We start from the raw sequence: 19321 nt of genomic DNA on the forward strand, positions 1-19321 counted from the left end.
TTCTGGACTCCCCCACGCCAGGGAAAAGACCTTGTCTATTTAGCCTATCCATGCCCCTCATGATTTTATAAACCTCTATAAGGTCACCTCCGACGCTCCAGGGAAAACAGCCCCAGCCTGCTCAACCTCTCCCTGTAGCTCAAATGCTCCAACCCTGGCAACATCCTTTTAAATCTTTTCTGAACCCTTTCAAGTTTCATAACATCCTTCCGATAGGAAGGAAACCAGAATTGCATGCAATATTCCAACAGTGGCCTAACCCACGTCCTTTATACCCGCAACATGACCTCTCAACTCCTGTACTCAGTACTCTGACCAAAAAAGAGCCCTCTTTGTTACTTCTTCAGAAAGCTCAATCAAGTTCATGAGACATGATTTCCCATGCACAAAGCCATGCTGACTATCCCTAATCAGTCCTTGCCATTCCAAATACATGTACATCCTGTCCCTCAGGATTCCCTCCAACAAGTTGCCCACCACCGACATCAGACTCACTGGTATATAGTTCCATGGCTTTTCCTGACCACTCTTCTTAAATAGTGGCACCATGTTAGCCAACATTCAGTCTTCTGGCACCTCACCTGTGACTATCTATGATACAAATATCTCAGCAAGAGCCCAACAATCACTTCCCTAGCTTCCCACAGAGATCTGGGGTACAACTGATCAGGTCCTGGTAATTTATCTACTTCTATGCATTTCAAGACATCCAGCACCTCCTCCTCTGTAATATGGACAATTTTCAAGATGTCAACATCTATTTCCCCATATTCTATATCTTTTATGTCCTTCTCCACAGTAAACACATGCAAAATACTCATTTAGAATATCCTCCATCTCCTGCAGTTCCACACTTAGGCTGCCTTGCTGATTGTTGAGGGAAGTCAATATTAGAGTGGTGCTGGAAAAGCACGGCAGGTCAGACAGCATCTAAGGAGATGGAAAATCGACATTTCGGCCAGGAGCCCTTCATCAGGCCTTCAGCGCTGACCTTTGAGGGACCTTATTCTCTCCCGATTTACCCTTTTGTTCTTAATATATTTATAAAAACCCTTTGGATTCTCCTTAATCCTGCTTGCCAAAGCTACATCATGTCCCCTTTTTGCCCTCCTGATTTCCCTCTTCAGTGTCCTCCTACTGTCTTTATACTCTTCTAAGGATTCACTCAATCTCTCCTGTCTATACCTGACATGTCCTACTTTTTTTTTCTTAATGAAAACCTCATTTCTCTAGTCATTCAGCATTCCCTACACCTACCAGCCTTTCCTTTCACTCTAACAGGAATATACTGTCTCTGAATGCACGTTATCTCATTTTTGAAGGCTTCCCATTTTCTAGCTGTCCCTTTACCTGCGAACATCTACCCACAATCAGCCTTTGAATGTTCTTGCCTAATACCATCAAAATTAGCCTTCTTCCAATTTTAGAACTTCAACTTTTACATCTGGTCTATCCGATTACATCATTTATTTGGCTATAGATTACCTTCTCTCAAGAACAGCTAAACATTGATCCAATTGGTACAACAATATCCAAGAGGAAAAGGATAATTTTTATGATAATTATCTTACTTACTTCAGGAACAGCTTTGTTTGTATCTCCAATGACCTTCTCAATGTTATACAGGCAGAATACTAACTACTTCAGATTCATATCTCCAGTTTCAAAATTTATGGATCACTCACCCCTGTTTGTTCTCTTATCTGTTGTTTATCTGAGTGAAATCTTTCCCCAGTCATCCTTCAGGATTTATATATGTTATTCATTTTGATTTGTTTCTGATCAGTTGGTTAATCTGTGAGCTTTACTGGTTTGCTGCTTTGCTGACTGACAGTTGAAGAACGTGACTCCTGGTGTGATCTTGCCTTCACCAAGCTGATAGAATTCTGACACTGTGTGCAATTCTTGTAACATTTAGATAACTCAATTACATTGGATGAATGGGGACTAATGAGAAATTAATTACCTGAACAGGATTATGGGTGTTATTGCTGGGAATCTGCCTCTAGTTGAAGGGCAAGGATGTGGGACACTCTTGGGAACAGGCCCAACTCCTTCATTGGACTTTTTGCTGTGCCCTGGCCTCCAGAGTTGCTTTTGATAGGACTGTAACAATTTCTTTCAGAGTGACTGAGTCTCAAGCAGACAGCGATGGAAGTCTGAAACCCACTGAATGTTTTATCTTAATATCACTCAGAGTGAATTGAATTAGCTGAAGACTGGCACCTGTGGTGCTTGGGATCCTCAGAAAGAGACAAAGATGGATCATCCACTCAGCATCTCTGGCTGAAGATGGATGTAAATTCATCTACCTTGCCTTCTTATAATTGAGCATGGAGATATTTCTGTAGCTTCCACCTCCTGTTCATTGATTAATTACCATCCCATTCACAATTGGATTTGCTAGGACTGCACTGGATTTAATAGGACTACCACCAGTTGTAGATCAATTGAAATTTTAACAATTGAGGTTGATAAATGTTTGGTTAATACAATTGGAGGTACATGTTAGCTGGATTGTGGAACAAACTTGAGGGGGATGAATATCATAACCTATCTCCAATATTCATATGTCTTTGACTCTTTTTTAGCTCTCAAAAGAAATAAATTCAGATGTTCCTATATTCCTGAAGTGCTTGCTGTTCTGCTGCTCTACCGTTTGCAATGAACGCTGGGAACTGTAAAATGTCTATGCCTACGTTATTTTTAACTCCAACTATTTTGATTATCTCTGAATACACACTTTGATTTTCTGTGCTTTCTCACAAGTCCACTTCTCTTGCGAGTTTTAGATTTTGGAATATTAAGTTCTTAGTCCTGCTCAGAAATAAGCTACATTTCCATGATAGTGAGTGAAAAATTATCCTCGCACACTTACTGATGCTTTCAGCTCTTGGTTTTGCATTGTATATTAATGTCTATTCTACACAATAGTGAATCCAACTTTTTGAAAGATTGTGTGATAATGTTAACTGGGTATTAGCAATTCAGCTGCTCATTCTACAGCTCTCTGAAAATTATTCACTTTAATTGCAATGAAATTCAGGAGAGATGTATACATACACTTGAATCAACAATTTCCAATTTACGCTATCACCTGAAAGCAAAATTAACCTCATTGACCCTATTAATTCTCCTGGTTTTCTCATTTATTTTTTGAAGATGTTTGTCCTTTCTACATAGTTTCTTTGTTATCTCTTGCAACTGCATAATTGGTTTCTTTCCCATTCTTCCTCTGTTGATATTCTCTCATTATTTATTTCAGTCAAGCCTTCTGCTTCTGTTCTAATAGCTTTACTGATCCTTCCTGGTGTTTCTCACTGTTCTCAAATCTAGACTATGTCTATTTACTGCTCTGTTTTAATCTCTTTGAAGGATGTTGGTGTTGTGACACTTCAGGCGAAAGTCAGCGCTTTAGGATACTTATCCCTTTTTCCAGAGTTCTGTAAAACACTCTGCAAATGTGAACTGCTTACACCAGACCTGCAGCCACATGTTTATCTAACTAAAGATTAGATTAGATTCCCTACAGTGTGGAAACAGGCCGTTCAGCCCAACTAGCCCTCCGAAGAGTAACCCACCCAGACCCCTTCCTCCTAACTCTATGGGCAATTTAGCATGACCAATTAATCTAAACTGCACATCTTTGGACTGTGGGAAGAAACCAGAGCACCCGGAGGAAACCCGGGCAGAATGTGCAAACTCCACACAGATAGTCGCCCAAGGCTGGAATCAAACCCGGGTCCCTGGCGCTGTGAGGCAGCAGTGCCAGCCACTGAGCTACTGTGCCGCTCTTCTCCTCCTATGTTGAACAAAGGGTTAACTATGCCTTTACTTGAGGATAGTTACTTTTTTTATTTAAAAAATATACTTCATTCACAAAAGACAATGAGTATCACAAGAACAGCTGGGTTCTGGGCAGTCTACACATATTGAGAACAAACAAACATTGACTTTGCTGACAGTTCCAACAACCCAAAGGCATTTCTTATTCATGTAACATTTTATTTACATGTATTTGAGGCACCAGGAGTGTCTGATCACTGAACAGAATCCCATTGTACTTTGGCTGAAAGACCTTAGATTGTGGTCTTTCCTCACTGCACCTTGGCAGCAGCTGCCCCAAGCTTTAATGTGGTAAATACAACGACTGCAGAGGGCTTTTGCCCGAAACGTCAGATTTTCCTGCTCCTCGGATGCTGCCTGAACTGCTGTGCTTTTCCAGCACCACTCTACTCCAGAACCAAGCTTTAATGCATCTCTCCGCACATAATCCTGGATTTCGGAAATGCCAGTCTGCAACATTCGGTCAAGGTCAAGTCCTTGGTTTGGAAGCCAACGGGTTTCGGGCAGACCAAAAAGCACCTTTCACTGAGTTGATCGTCCTCCAGGCACAGGTGTGCATCCCAAAGAATGGACTATCGAGCTCAGAGTCCTGCGTCATGGAGCTGCTCGGGATGAACCTTGACAAAGACACTGCACCTTTCTTTATACTTCCTTTGCAAAGGCACATACCAGCAGGAGATGTGTAAAGCCTCTACCATCCTCCCTCTCCCCCCACCCCCAGCCTGGAGCTGCTTTGAGGGTAATGCATGGTGGCTCACGGAGACCGGGTATACATGAAGGATCTGACAGGCAATGCCTTTCTCACCAACAACTAAGTGATGTCTTGGTGCTTGCTAGAACGTTTTAGTGATGAGGCAGTCTGCCAACTGACTTTGACAGTGCTCAGGCACCAACTCAACAGAACCAAGTGGATGCTATGCGCTGACCACTTCCTGATGATCAAAGATGTTTCTCTTTGCAAATTTCTCCACGAAGGGCAGGTAATACAGAATGGTTCAACTACTTGGAGCGTTCTGTGGCATGCAGGCCAATCCCATCTTTTGTAACATTGGGGACAACGTGGTGAACCAGACTAACCCCATCAAAATATTCAGAAAATGGTCGAGACCCTAACATTTTTATTTTAAAGGTAAATGTAAGCTATTGCATTGCAGATACAATTTGATTGGTCAAACTATTGGATTTAAAGTAAAACACACTTTATTTATCCACTATAGTTTAAATACAACAAAAGAAAGAAGGAATTGGAATAATTTAACTCTATTGGAAAGCTTAGCAGAAAATAGATATGGCAGCTATTACTAATTAACTGTTTCAATGTAACAACATCCTCCACGAGGAAGGTCTGGTTGACTGGTGATCTTTCCTCCACCTTCTTTACAGTCACCTTGACTGTATTGCGGATCCCTGACCTGGGGTATGGGCGCTCAGAAGCCATTGTTCTCATTGGCTGGTCACTGATTTGGTGTTTTATTCAAAGCCAATATAAAAATCCATCAATTGCAGCTTAGTTCTCCTCTAAGTTCTGTTTGCAATCATGATCCCGCAATGATCTTGAAATCTTCTGATGATGGTGATGATGCCTCTCAACTCAGACTCATCCTGGGAGAGTACCTCTGTGATCATAGCTTCTCCTCTGCCAGGCAATTTATGGCACACATGTGTAAGGCACTATGTCCTAAAGATATCAGACAACATGGAGTTCATGGATTCCAAAGATGTGTTCTCTTACCCTCTCTTGTATATTGTTATTGTTGTATGAATACTCCTCATCAGTCCACGTTTTTGCTTGAGGTGCCACCAACCTTTTGTGCAGTGGTGTGTACTGTTGTACAGGGAAATGGTGGTCGAACCAGAAGAAATTCATCGCTGAACCAAGATATGGCTTATTTATTAATTGATAGTTTCTTCTATATCCTCTTTAGAATTGTACAGTTTATTTAATCTCGCCCTCCACCTGTTCTTCTTATCAAAATTAATCACTTTACATATCTCTGCATTGAAAATTATTGTTACTTTATCCATCCACACTATCAGCTTGCTTCATGTCCTTTTGGAATTTAGCAGTAACCTCCTCATGGCTCTCAATTCCTCAAAGTGTCTTGCCATCCCCAAATTTTAAAGTTATGTCCTGTCATTAATATAGATCAATGCCTCATGTCCTCACACCTGGCTCTGGGGAATCCCACTGTATGGCCTCCTGCAGTCCAAAATTCAACCTTTCATTGGGTCACATTTTCGAAGGGGTGGCAATCACATTAATTTCTTGTGTGAAGGAAATGCTCATCATTTCTGACAGGAGATTCCTATCAGGGGTCTTTCAGAAATGGAAGGCCATACTTCAAATTTGACTATTCTCTCATAGATTGGGGAAGGCAAATTACACACACTTTATTACAGCAGTCAATTGTTTAGTCTGTGATTTAAATTTCCACTTTGACAGCTCTTGCAGTAGAGTAAGTATCTAAAGTTAGGATGGGGTTAGGGTATCAGATGGTAAAATGCTAGAGTGCTAGGTACCTAAGGCATTAGGATGACAAGGTGCAAGATGGGATGAGAATCAGGTAAGTGATAGAGTTTTTATGGTAGGTCAGTGCGTGAAGGAGACATCAAGCCATGCGAGGGTGAGGGAGGAGGGTATCAGGTCCTGGAGTAGAGGGGTATAATGGGCCTTGGACAGAGATGAGACTGTGGGTCAGTCTGGGAGGTGTAAGGAGTTGAGTGACAGTGTAGTTGGGAGTGTCTATATTACATTGAGGGTGTCAATTTAATAGTTTGCCAGGAATTAGACTGAGTTTTTAATAGTCTAATGTTTCCTGAGTAACTATTTATTTAAAAGCAGTTAAACCCACTGATTCAAAAGGATTCATTATTTTCCCAAGAAATTCCCTCACAGTCAGTTACGATAGGGATTCTGCATGGTCCTGATTCGTAACTTTGATTTACAGTGCAGAATTAATTATCTGGTCATTGAAAAATCTGGACCATTGTTTGAAGTCACTTTATATCCATATTGTTACTCTGCCATTTATTCCATGAACTCAATTTGAAACACAAGCTCCTTATGTGGCAATTTAATATGTGATAAACAATCCATTCTGAGACTTTGCACAATTCCAAGTTAAAGATCAAATTAAGTTTATAAAAGATGAGATTAGATTCCCTACAGTGTGGAAACAGGCCCTTTGGCTCAACAAGTCTGCACCGACTCTCCAAAGAGTGACCCACCCAGACCCATTCCCTCTGACTATTGCATCTAACTCTATGGGCAATTTAGCCTGGCGAATTCATCTGACCTGCACATCTTTGAACCATGGGAGGAAACCAGAGCACCTGGAGGAAACCCACTTAGACATAGGGAGAATGTGCAAACTCCTCACAGACAGTCACCTTGGGCTGGAATCAAACCCAGGTCACTAGCACAGTGAGGCAGCAGTGCTAACCATTGAGCCACCGTGCCCCATGGTGGTGTAAGATGGTGCAAGTTTAAGGGCAATTCATGACCACATTGTGATTGTATCTCATGCACTTTGTTAGAACTATTACTCTGAGAAATCCTTCATGTTCATAGCTACAAGGCCATGACAGAGAGATAACAAAGCAAATCATCGTTTTTCAACAATGGAAGGATTGGTCTTTATGGGCTTTACTTTAAGATGCATTTCTGTTTGCAAAGGGGATGTAAATTGTTGTGTGACTTGTTGAATTTTTCAATCAATAATTAATATCAACATTATGCTTCAATCTTTTCAACCTTACAGGAGGGACATATAACACACTCTTTGTCAGAAATTTTCCAGGTGACATTTGGTATTCAGCTGGTATTACTTTCCATTTTCTATTGTGTTTCAATTTGCATCTTGCTGATCTTCTTCATTCTTCACTGTGTTTCTGCATACTAAAGAATACTTTAGCTTTAAGTAGTATGAGCCAATCTATAACTCATTCCTCTGTTTTAAAGTTTCTTAGGCTCTAAAAAAATGTTTTTTCAGTTTTCAGAGTTCCATTACTGGATCACAATGTTTAACTTCATGAGAGGATGATTGTCTCTGCTGTTTTTCTGCTACCATTTCATGCATTTACATCTACTAGCATAATAATGTCTGTCCCTTGCATAGGTCAAGCTGCTTGAATAAATATGAAACTATTCACTTGTATGATTACATTTCCATTGATAGTGTGATGGAATTGAAAGGCTTAGGACAATTGGGCATTAATAAATTTGTGACAATTGAGGTGGAAATTGTGTGAAATCTCTGTTTGTCTGATAATCTAAAAATTCATTGGACTCTAAAGAAATAAGGACATGGAGATAAATTTGCACTTACCTGTGACTTCCATTCCACATGACAAAGCACATCATAGCCATTGAGTAATTTTAGAAGCACAATCAGTGTTAATATACAGTAACTGCAACACATTGTTTGCACTCAGCAAAATCACATAAAAAACAATGGTGCTAGTGACCAGATCATCTAAATTTGGTAACATTTAAGAAGGGTGTGTTATAAAACCATCATAGAATGTTTTTTCTCTTCCTTGGAAAGTGTAGTTCTAGCTTTTACATCTATCTCAACACCAGCCTTGGGGTTTCAATGATAGTGCATCCTTTTACATCTATCTAGGCATCAGCCTTGAGGTTTCACTGATGGCACTGTTCCCTCAGATTAGAATATTATGGTCGAGTGTGTGGTGTTGGAAAAGCACAGCAGGTCAGGCAGCAACTGAGGAACAGGAAAATCGTGGTTTTCCTGCTCCTCGGATGCTGCCTGATGTGCTGTGCTTTTCCAGCACCACACTCTCAACTCAGATCTCCAGCATCTGCAATACACACTTTCACCCTTAAAATATTATGGGTTCAAGTCACAATTCAAATCCTTCAGTACAGAATCTAGATTGGCATTTCAGTGCATTCTGAAGGGAGTTCTGTACTGGCAGAGCAGCTCCCTTTGCAGCATTACATTAAAAAACCCCCTCAGATGGTTATGAAATATCCCAAGGCACAGTTTTGAAGAAGACTGGCCAAGGTGTGGAGACCTTTAGTTTCAACCCAGTCTCCTCTCTCTAAAAAATAGGTCCTCTGGAACTCTGCCAAATTTATCAACAGAACAATGACAGTCAACAAGACAGGGTTAACTGGCATCATGAGATAAGCTCCACCCATTAAAATATAAAAGACTTCCTGGGAGGAGCTAACTTGTTTTCCAGTACCAGATTTTAAGTGCTAAAGTTGTATTTCACAGAAGAGTAATGTGTCTTTAGTATAATGCAGAAGATGCAGGATCAGTTCATTCCAAAAAGGAAGAAAGATCCTTAGGGGAGGCATGGGTGACCATGGCTGATGAGGGAAGTTAAGGACCATGTAAAGACAAAAGTAAAAAAGTACAACATAGCAAAGATGAGTGGGAAATTGGAGGACTGGGAAGCTTTTAAAGAACAACAGAGGATTACTAAAAAGATAATACGCAAAGAAAAAATAAGGTACGAAGGTAAACTGGCCAAAAATATAAAGCTGGATAGTAAAGGCTTTTTTAGGTATGTGAAAAGAAAGAAATGGTACGACTAAAATTGGGCCCTTGAAGACAGAAATTGGTGAATTAATTATGGGGAACAAAGAAATGGCAGAAGAGTTGAATTGGGACTTTAGATCTGTCTTCACTGGGGAAGACACAAGCAATCTCCCAGATGTAATAGTGGCTGAAGGACCTGAACTGAAGGGAATTTATATTAGGCAGGAAATGGTATTGGAGAGACTGTTAGGTCTGAAGGCTGATAAGTCCCCGGTGCCTGATGGTCCACATCCCAGGGTACTGAAGGAGGTGGCTCTAGAAATCGTGGATGTGTTGGTGATCATTTTCCAATGTTCTATAGATTTAGGATCAGTTCCTGCAGATTGGAGGGTGGCTAATGTTGTCCCACTTTTTAAGAAAGGAGGGAGAGAGAAAACAGAGAATTATAGACCAGTTAATCTGACCTCAGTGGTGGGAAAATTGCTGGAGTCAATTATGAAGGTCGAAATTATGACATATCTGGATAACAGTAACAGGATAGGTCAGAGTCAACATGGATTTATGAAAGGGAAATCATGCTTGACTAATCTTCTGGAATTTTTTTGAGGATGTAACTGTGAAGCTGGACAAGGATGATCCAGTAGACGTAGTATACCTGGACTTTCAGAAAGCTTTTGATAAAGTCCCACAGAGGAGGTTAGTGAGCAAAATTAGGGCACATGGTATTAGGGGCAAATACTGACATGGATTGAAAATTGGTTGGCTGACAGGAAACAAAGAGTAGTGACAAACGACTCCCTTTCAGAATGGCAGGCGGTGACCAGTGTTGTGCCACAGGGATCAGTGCTGGGACCGCAGCTTTTTACAATATATGTTAATGTTATAGATGAAATTATTAAAAGTAATATTAGCAAATTTGCTGATGAGACACAGCTGGGTGGCAGGGTGATATGTGAGGAGGATGTTAGGAGAATACAGGGCTACCTGGACAGGCTAGATGAGTGGACAGATGCATGGCAGATGCAGTTTAATGTGGATAAATGTGTGGTTATCCACTTTGGGGGCAAGAACAGGAAGGCAGATTATGACCTAAATGGAGTCAAGTTAGGTAAAGGGCAGTACAACAAGATCTAGGTGTTCTTGTACATCAGTCAATGAAGGCAAGCATGCAGGTACAGCAGGCAGTGAAGAATGCTAATAGCATGCTAGCCTTCAAAATAAGAGGGATTGAGTGTAGAAGCAAAGAGGTCCTTCTGCAGCTGTACAGGGCCCTCGTGAGACTGCACCAGGAATATTGTGTGTAGTTTTGGTCTCCAAATTTGAGAAAAGACATTCTGGCTATTGAGGGAGTGCAGCGTAGGTTCACGAGGTCAATTCCTGGAATGGCGGGACTATCTTATGCTGAAGGATTGGAGCGACTGGGCTTGTATACGCTTGAGTTTAGAAGGCTGAGAGGGGATCTGATTGAAAAGTATAATATTATTAAAGGATTGGACACTCTGGATGCAGAAAGCATGTTTCTGCTGATGAGTGAGTCCCAAACCAGAGGACACAGTTTAAAAATAAGGGGTAGGCCACGTAGAACAGAGTTGAGGAGAAACTACTTCACCCAGAGAGTGGTGGGTGTATGGAATGCTCTGCTCCAGATGGCAGTGGAGGCCCAGTCTCTGGATACTTTCAAGAAAGAGTTGGATAGAGCTCTTAAGGATAGTGGAATCAAGGGTTGGTGGTGGGTGGCATGGTGGCACAGTGGTTAGCACTGCTGCCTCACAGCACCAGAGACCCGGGTTCAATTCCTGCCTCATGTGACTGACTGTGTGAAGTTTGCACATTCTTGTGTCTGTGTGGGTTTCCTCCGGGTGCTCTGGTTTCCTCCCAAATTCCAAAGATGTGCATGTCAGGTGAATTGGCCATGCTAAATTGTTCATAGTGTTAGGTATAGGGGTATGGGTGGGTTGCGCTTTGGCGAGTCAGTGTGAACCAGCCTGTTTCCACACTGTAAGTAATCTAAAAAAAATCTAAATCTAAGTAAGGCAGGAACAGGATACTGATTGAGGATGATCAGCCATGGTCATAATGAATGCTGGTGCTGGTTCGAAGGGCAGAATGGCCTACTTCTGCACCTATTGTCTTAATTCTAGCTTTAAGTCTCACAAGAATATCATGTTACAGAATCACAAAATTTTTGCGGTGCAGAAACAGACTGTTTGGCTCATCGTGCCTGCTCCAGTTCTATGAACTAACTCATATGTATTGTAACCAACTATTAAATACCCTGCAAAGACATATTCTTTTAAAAAAAACTGAGCTTTTCTTCTGCAGAACTACTGTTTCATTTAATATGCTTGCAGTGGTGACAGTAGTTCAAAACCACAACTTCATTGACTGTCAAATATTTGAGAATATCATGAGTTTATAAACTGATACTCATGCTAATTGAGCAGGAAAGCATCAGTTTAATGTCAGTTTTAAAAATTGCTCGCCTCTGAATGCAGCCCTTTGTCAGCATCATGTTGAAGTTGTCCATCTAGGTAATCTAACATTAAAACAGGAATGCTGGGATTAATCAGACGTAACCTTTCAGGTTTCTGAACTTTCACTGGACCTGTTCAAATTTGTAATGAGTTTCAAACTCTATAACCTTTTACCCCAGAGAATACATCAATACAAATTGAGCCAAGCAGTCATCTGTTTAGTTTATACTGGAGCTCAGAACACTCTTGTTAAGTGAGCATCAGTTTAAAAGCAGCAAAAAGCTTGGCAAATCTTTCCTCTACACTACAATTTACATCAAATACATTGGGCTGAACTGAGAGCCTCCTGGGTAGGGAGTGGGATGGAAGGGAATTGAGCAGAAATGCTGGTGTTGATTTCATGATGCTGTTCCCACTGCTGGCAATAATCTCTGGGATGAGACAGGTATCCTGCACTCCCCTCGCCTGGACTGTTTCAAAGTTCATTAAGAGATTGACAAGATTTTAGTTTAAAATGTTGCAAGGGAGCATGACCTGTGTTTTCAGAAACTTTTTAGCTGTGGTGAATCATAGAGGACCAATAGGCAAAAATGAGACTGGACACATTGGGATACCACTTGGAAAGCTTAGACCTCCTCTGCCATAAGGTGATCACCTGATGAAGGAGTGTCACTCAAAATCTAGTGTGCTTCCAATTAAACCTGTTGGACAAGGCTTCTCACCTAAAATGCATTGTCTGACCTGAGATGTCACCTCTATTAAATTAAAACTTCAAGTTATCTTGGGACAGTGACTTGAAAGAAATTATGGGATTTACATATTAATCAATCAAAACCTGCATCTCCATTCTTACTGATTAAGAACTTAATAGCCATTTAGGTTTTTACAATATATTTGCATAAGTTGTATGACCCTTTGATATTTTACTATAATTATAGTCCCAGAGATTTATTTGAAACTGCAATGTTTCAGAACCCTGCTCCTTCCTCAGGTAGCTAGTGAGAGAGAATAGATTAAACACAGAAATTTTTAGTAAAATATCGACAGGTCATAAACTTATGCAAATATATTGAAAAAACCTAGATGGCTATTAAGTCCTTAATCAGTAAGAATGGAGATGCAGGTTTTGATTGATTAATATATAACTCCCAGAATTTCTTTCAAGTCACTGTCCCAAGATAACTTAAAGTTTTAATCGAATAGAGATGACATCTCAGGTCAGACAATGCATTTTAGGTGTGAAGCCTTGTTTCGAGTCAGTTTGTGTTTCAACCTGGAGTCAGACTGGTCTTATTTCCAAAGTAGGAATTTATAAACTGCCACATTGACTGACTGCCTACAGATTGTGTGCTTTTTGAACACAATAGAATGTATTTGCAAATACAAATCTGTAAATGCAAATTCTCTCTCATACACACTCTCTCTCTCTCTCTCTCTCTCTCACACACACACACACACACTCATGCACATCCTCTCACAGGCATATACTCCCTCACACTCATGCACACACTCTCCACTCTCTCAAGCACACACTCTCTCACACTGATTCATAGACACACTCTCACACACACAGTCTCTCTCTCTCTCTCACACATCCGCCGACACCACTCCCATCCGCCACTGCCCCCCCCCACCTCACCCCCAAGTTATCTTGGGGCATTTACTTGAAAGAAATTCTGGGATTTACATAGAAATCAACTGAAACCTACATCTCCATTCCTACTCCACAATAACCATCTAGGTTTGTTCAATGCATTTGCATAAGTTATATGATCCCTTGATCTTTTACCTGTTAATTTTGTGTCCAATGTATTCTTTTTCACTCACTGACCGAGGAAAGAGCAGGGTCCAAAAGCTTGCGATTTCAAATAAACCTGTTCGACTATAACCTGGTAGTGTGTGATTTTTGACTTTGGTAGAGAAGGCATTGTTCAAATCCCATAGTGCCATCTGAGGAATTTAAAATTCAGTTAATTTGTGAAAAATCTGGAGTTGAAGCCAGCTTCATTGTGATTTTATCATCAGTGTTGTAAAAACCCAATGAGTTCACTAATGTCCTTTCAGATGGGAACCTCCTATCCTTATTGGTCCAAGTTTAAATGTGACTTTACAGCTGTAAACCTTACAACAATGTGTGATTTGTAACTACCTTCTGAAAAGACGAGATGGGCCATTCAGTTCAAGACTAGTTAAGGAAGGGAAACAAATGCTGGCCTTGCTAAGATGTCAATTTTCCAAGAAAGTTGTTTCATTCATCAGCACTTGACACAAATATAGCAATTAAACATTTCATTGAGAGTTAGAATGTTGGATTGAATAGAGAGATCATAATAAACCAAGACAAACCAGTCTCAAAATGTCATAAAGTGCAAAATTATTCCAAATATTGAGTTTTCTGCAACCTCTGTGAGAACAAAATGTGCAAATTTAAGAACTGTGAAAACAGCATCATGAGTAAAAAAGAACTGACTGACTAAGAACTTGACCTTGGTGGCTAGAATCATGTTATTGAGACCATAACAGGGAGAACTTTCTCAATTCCATTGTTAATGAATGTTAGCCAGAGCTCAGTTAATTGCACTCTTGCTTCCTAATGTTCTTGGCTCAAGACCCACACACACTAGAGGACAACTCCATACAACCCTGTTTTGTAGGCACTGCAAGACGTGTCAGTGTGGACATAGATACCACCATTATGGGTGGGAACACCTCCCATCTTGTACATGGCAGGTACTCACGTGATTCAGACAACGTTGTCTATCTTATATTTGTAGGCAAGGATGCCCAGAGGCGTGGTACATTGGGGAAACCTAGCAAAGGCTACGATAACGGATGAATGGGCACCGCACAACAATCAACAGACAGGAGTGTTCCCTCCCAGTTGGGGAACACTTCAGTGGTCCAGGACATTCAGCCTCGGACCTTTGGGTGACCATCCTCCAAGGTGGACTTCGGGACAGGCAGCAGAGAAATATGGCCGAGCAGAGGCTGATAGCTAAGTTCGGTACCCATAGGGAGGGCCTCAAATGGGACCTTGGGTTCATGTCACATTACAGGTGATCACCCTTGCACTATACACACACACAGATACTCCTACACACACATACACACACACTCTGTCACACAGACAGGCACTCCTATACACACATATACATACGGACACACATATATACAGACACACCCTTACAGACACACACACTCCCACACTCACACATGCACTGCCTCACAGACTAAGACGCACTGCACTCACTACACGCACACATACACTTTCTCACACTCACAACCCTCAACCCAGACAGACAGACAGACAGACACACACACACACACACACACACATATTTTGTGGTGTGAATTTGTACTTGCAGGGTTACATTGTATTTTGCTCAAAAACTGCATGCATTCATGTAGAACTCTGAGCTCAAAAACTGCATGAATTCATGTAAAACTCCGTTATCTCACTTTTTAGATTAGAATCAATCTAAACATCATGGCATAGACAGAGAACACAGGGGGCCAACATCTTTAACATATTGTCTAGCTATCACCATTGTTAACAGCTAACCAGGGAATGCAACTTTTTAAAAAAAGGTTGTGTGATTTACACATGAAAGAAGTGAAACTATCACAGTATTCTAACAGACGAAAGGCTTAACAGACAATCAATTTTTCAATGTATAATATCGGTTACATCACTGTAAAGTTTTGCTATAAATTCTGTTTGTTAGGATTGAGCCCTCTACTATCACCTGATGAAGGAGCGACGCTCCAAAAGCTAGTGTGCTTCCAATTAAACCTGTTGGACTATAACCTGGTGTTGTGTGATTTTTAACTTAGAGTTTAAACCTACAACTGAATGATGACGTAATCACAGAATAAGGCATTGCACATCTAAGACAGAAATCGGTTTTGCAAGTTGTTATGACATTAAAGGTACCATTTAAAAATAAATTGATCTGGTTGTTGACCTATTTGCCATAACAGTGAACTTAATAACACATGGGTATTTATTTTAAATCATTAGCCAAAGGATTAGACAAGATGCTTTTTTTCACCCAGAGTGTTGGGTATCTAGAACTAACTGGCTAAAGGCATGGTGGAGACAGGCACCCTAACCACATTGAAAATGTAATTAGCGATGCACTTTAGAATAATCAACAGGTGTATGGACCAATGGAGAAGTTAGATGACTGCTTTTCAACTGACATAAATTCGATTGGTTGAGGGGTCCTCTTCTGTTCGGTAAACGATCCACATTTCTCTGTTTTCATCCTATTTTCTCATTTCACATGGTACTTTCTCCTACTTATGTCTTCAAGGACCCTATATACCTTTGCTAGTCTCTTCATTTCTATTCACTTTTTATAATCCATTTTTATGCATTTTGCTAGTTTCCTCTCCTATTCCTTTTTTTGTCCCTATACAACTGTTCATGCTTCTTTAGTGAATTTTAAAATTTTCCCAATTCTTAATCTTGATTTTTGCCAGTTTTGTCAGACTCCTCTTTTAATCTAGTGCTATCTTTAACTTTGCTTGTTAGCTACAGATGGACACGGTATCTCCCACAAGGTCTGTATTCTCTAAATGAATGCATATTTTTAAGGATTATGCTTTTTGTTTCACAATTTGTCATTAGTTATCTACTGTCCCATCTTTAAATCTTGTTTTCCTGTCTACATAGCCAGCTTACTCCCTGTAACAATTAGTTTGCTTTGTTCAGAGTTAAGACCCTTGTTTTTGATAGAACTCTAACAGATAAGAATTAAACTAACAGAGAAAAAGAGGGCATTGCCTTTGATTTTGGTCATTTTGTTAGTCTTATAAACCATGTCTATTGTGAATCTTTTCATTTCATTACCAATGGTCCACAGCTTATATAACCCTCTCTAACTGCTTTACAGGACTCAGCAATGAGTCCTCTTGATGGATCTCAATAAATGTAAATTATTGCTAATGATAGTGCTAATGGCAGGTTCGAAGAGACATTTCTTTAAGAATTTACATTGTTCGTATTCTACTCCTGTTGTAAGCGATTCAGACAATGGCATGTGCAATCAGTGTTATTGCAGTTGCCACGGCAATCAATTTAAGTCATAATGAAGGGGACAGAAGGAAATCAATAGACTCTGAAATTACATCTAAAGTGCAGCTATCATTTAAAAGCATTTGGTTCCAATTGTCCACATTAATGGAGTCAAGAATGGCTCTGTCATTCAGAAGCTGCATGGTGTATAATACAGCTGAGTACATGAAAACATCTAAAAGCTGCTGGAGCAGCAAGAAAACCTCACCAAGCAAAGGATAGTGACATTCTGTACCCCAATGTCATACTGAGTATCATGTTCAGAAGCCTTTAATTAATAGTACCTGTGGCAGGAACAAATAAGTTCAGTCCAATGCTGGAAATGTCATAGATGTTTAACAAGACTGGGTTATGCACCTATGAAAATGCACCTTCGGCTCAAATCCATCTTTTTGGTGAAAATAAATTGGAAACATAAAAGGAGAATGCATAACAAATCAACAAAGATTTGAAGAAGAATGATCTATCCTAACTCTGCTATGTTTTCTTTTCAAATTTAGATCTTTTTTTCTCTCTTAAAAGCTAGTTGTTTTTGTATTTCTTCTTTAAAGCTGAAGTTTTGTGAAATACTTACTTATAATATTCAATTAGAGTAATTGAGTTACCAACATGTAGAGCACAGAAACAGACCCTTCAGTCCTTCTCGTCCATGCCAACCAGATATCCTAAATTAATCGAGTCCCCTTTGCCAGCATTTGGTCCATATCCCTCTAAACGCTTCCTATTCATATACGCATCCAGCTGCCTTTTAAATGCTGTAATTGTACCAGCCTCCACCACTGGAAAATTTCCCTTAAGGCTCCAGTCAGTTCTGCAATAATATGATAGTTCCGTTCTCGTGCAATCACATGTTATAAGAAAATTGCATTATAGCAGTACCATGTAAGCTCATGTTAGAACCAATACACACTTTAAAAGTTTGCCCTTTAGAAACAGTGTCCAAAATTTGTCAATCGTGTAATAGCAATATTGCATTAATTAAATACATGTTATAGGAGAACAACCTGTATTTCCACCAGGCAGTCCCTGGAGTTGCTTACCTCATGGCATTGCGGCTCCACCTACACCAAGTGGGCTGCAGCAGTTCAAGAAGGCAGCTAACTACTGCTTCTCAAGGGTAATTAAGGATGCACAATAAATGCTGGACAGCCAGCGATGTACACATCCCATGAGTACAACTCTCTCATAGAGGTTACAGGGAGTTAAGTTAGGGAACATTTAAGGAATTTCAATTTTATGGTGGTTTTGTGGATGCATTAGCTGTTGGGGTGAATTTCAAAGAGGTGTGGTGGACGGTGTTGTCAATGCATGCAAATGGGTAAAGAAGGCAAAAGAAATGCCAGTAAATCATGGGTGTGGTAGAATCCTGGTGTTATTTTTTATTTAACTGACCATCTGTTGAAGGCATGCTGTAAACTCTGATAGAAATATCAGTTAGAGATACAGGTACACTCACTTAAAACTGCTGCCTAAAAACTAGAGTTGTCTGAAAACTGAATATTTTCAGAACACAATCAACATGTCACTCATATAGGTTGCTTTGTATCAATTTAAAATGCTGATTTCTGCTTGAATTACATCACTTCGAAAGTTCATGTAAAGTCCCCACATTCACTAGAGTCTTTTTTTACAATTAGATTATTAATTAGAACAAAGAACAAAGAACTGCAGATGCTGGAAATCTGCAAAAAAAGACAGAAGTTGCTAGAAAATTCAATTAGATTATTAATTAGCTCTTTCTCATTCCACAATACTGGATATAAAATAGCAATTCTCTAATTTGCTCCTCAACATACTATTCTAGAAAATGATTTCATATACGTTCCACTGTATTAGTGCAAAGTGATTTTCCCTATTCTCTTTGTATAGAAGCATTGTGGTCCACAGTTGATATTCAGTCTAGAGCAAAGGAAAGTTCATCGATTAATTTCTGCATGACATTTAATTTGAACCTCTCGGTTAAATGAATGATTTTTGTTTCTCAACAAAGTCCATAATCATTGGGAATTGTGGGGACACAAACTGTTTACTGGCATACAGTAATGCATCTCTTGAGCTGAAGTGGGAATGATCAAAGAATATACATTGTTTTATGCTGCATTCATCCTTTGTACTCAATCTGGAATGTGTATTTTTCCATGGCAAGCAAACCAAGTTCTAAAACTGCTAGAATACAGAGAAAGTTATCAGGAACCACTGTCTCTCAGGGAGGACACAGGAGTAGGACTAGTTGGAAGGATCTAACAAAAGCAGAATGAAGGGATGAATGGCCTCTTCTCCTATTATATGACTGAGGTCCAAGGCCATCAATGCCAGTTACAAGAGCACATGCGAGGCTGGGAATATGATAATGAATAATCCAGCTCCCAATACCCAAAGCAAGGCATAAGTCAGGAATATATATTGAAATA

The sequence above is a fragment of the Hemiscyllium ocellatum genome, chromosome 2, assembly GCF_020745735.1.
Source record: "Hemiscyllium ocellatum isolate sHemOce1 chromosome 2, sHemOce1.pat.X.cur, whole genome shotgun sequence".
In the NCBI taxonomy this organism is placed as follows: domain Eukaryota; kingdom Metazoa; phylum Chordata; class Chondrichthyes; order Orectolobiformes; family Hemiscylliidae; genus Hemiscyllium; species Hemiscyllium ocellatum.